This window comes from Panicum virgatum, chromosome 7N (genome assembly GCF_016808335.1).
Source record: "Panicum virgatum strain AP13 chromosome 7N, P.virgatum_v5, whole genome shotgun sequence".
In the NCBI taxonomy this organism is placed as follows: Eukaryota; Viridiplantae; Streptophyta; class Magnoliopsida; order Poales; family Poaceae; genus Panicum; species Panicum virgatum.
The window spans coordinates 15,911,539-15,913,603 of NC_053151.1; the positions used below are offsets into that span (position 1 = coordinate 15,911,539).

The following is a 2,065-nucleotide window of genomic DNA, read 5'->3' on the forward strand; positions in this document are numbered from 1 at the left end:
GAGTAGTGACTTCATACATGAGCATGGTGCTCGGGTATGCGGGATCCTTCGGATATGACCGTGCTCCATGGTGTGACTGGGGTGGATGGCAGGTGGTGACAGCCCTGTCCGTCCGGCGTAACAGCGGTGATGCGTTTAGCGTACTCCCCGATATTCGGGTTCGGTGTAGGAGTTCATGCAAAGAGGTAACGGGACTGGATGTACTCCGGTACGGGACCTTCTCCCCGCTATCCTATTTTCCTGGCACCTACTGTCCTAACAATGATCTAACATGACCCCAGCTTTGGATAGAAGCACTAGGACACCTAACCTAGCCTAAGCTCCAGCTGACTTGACGTAGGATAGAGTAGTTCTTTGTTTTATAGTTTCTCTCCATTATTCCTTCCTCTCGGAGTGTGGATGTGTGCTGTGTCACATTACCCTTGCTTATTCTTTATTTGTACTTACCCCTATTAGAGCATTGCCTATTACTTGAGGCACAATGTCATTGTTAATGTTGAGTACAATACCTTTGCCGCTGCCGTCCTTTGGGACACAAATAAATGACGATACCCTTACTCTCCGGGTGAAATGCTACAATGGTATATCCGTGCGCTTGCGGATCCATCTGTAATCGTATTGATTATACCACGAGAGTGGCACCCCTTGGGTGCAGTTGCTAGGATGGGTTCAGCGCCCTCATTTCTAGTGATTGCACTAAGGACTGCCAACATGCATTTCTAGCGCTGTTGCTAAGGATTAACCATTCCTAGTGATTGCGCTAAGAAATGTCAACAAGCATTTCTGGCGCCATTGCCGGGGATGGCATGTGAACAAAGATATTGTGCTGATATTAACTTAGACCTTGTACTCAGGATATAGTCTTTACTCTTTCAGGCTAATGTCACTTTATGTCTTCTTTTATTTTTTGATTTGAAAGAAGACAGGGGTAGTGTATGACCGGTTTCTCCCTGCCGGAAAACTACACAGACAATCCAGAGAGGCTCGTGAGAAGGTCACGACCTCACGTCGTTCCTCTTCTCGCTATCCTCCCGGCACAGGAGCCCATTTCGGAAGCACCACTCGTTCTTGAGGCTATGGCTGAAAAGACTCTCCGCGAGTTCTCCGCCCCCTCCACTAACAATGTGGCTACTGGCCCCAACATCAATGTCGGGGACGTGAACTTCGAGCTCAAATTAAGCCTCATCAACATGGTGCAGGCTAGCCCATTCTGTGGCAAGCCGAACGAGGATGCAAATAAACATTTGCAGAACTTTCTGGAGCTATGCGACACCGTTGTCATACGGGGTGTCACCGCCGATATTGTCAAGCTTCGTCTGTTTCCCTTTTCCCTCCTGGGAAAGGCGAAACAGTGGTTTTATAAAGAAAAGGACATCGACACCTGGGCCAAATACTCCAAGGCATTCCTCGCAAAATTCTTCCCGCTTGGCAAAACAAATGCCCTGCGCAGGAAAATTTCAAGTTTCTAGCAGACAGGGTTGGAATCCATCCTAGAAGCTTGGGAGAGGCTGCAGGAATAAATCCTGGCCTGTCCTCATCATGGCATGGATGAGTGGCTCGTCCTACAAAGCTTCTACAACGGGCTCACAACGACATCTCGAGCCAATATTGATGCAGCTGCTAGAGGAGCCTTCCTCGACCTGACCATAGCCAAATCCAAAGCATTGGTCGAGAAGATGGTCTCCAATCAGGGGTGGAGCGATGAACAACTCCAACCCTGCACCAAAGGCATGCATACCGTCAAAGTGACGGATATGATTGCCATGAAGCTGGACCTCCTAATCAAGAAGATGGAGGAAGGGAGCAAACAACCGATCCATGCTCCCGTTTACGCAATGGGTTCGCATTTCACGTGCGAAGTCCGTGGTAATGAAGGACACTCGGGGAATGACTGCCCCGAAACCCGTGAAGACTGCGCCTACCTCAACAACAACAACAACGGGTACAGTCCACCACAAGGAGGCAAGGGGTGGAACCAGTCACGTCCACCTTTTCAGGGAGGTAATAACTACAATCCTTCTTATAATTCGAATTTCAATTCAAACCAACCTCCCTTGAGAGAACT

At 48.8% G+C, this 2,065-nt stretch overlaps 1 non-coding gene across 1 annotated transcript; it reads right to left on the reverse strand.

The window, feature by feature from the left end:
• Positions 1–1,442: 1,442 nt before the first annotated feature.
• Positions 1,443–1,546, reverse strand: LOC120684104. Its single transcript, XR_005679087.1, has one exon. It is a non-coding gene; the product is annotated as a small nucleolar RNA R71 (small nucleolar RNA).
• Between the last annotated feature and the right edge of the window lie 519 nt (positions 1,547–2,065).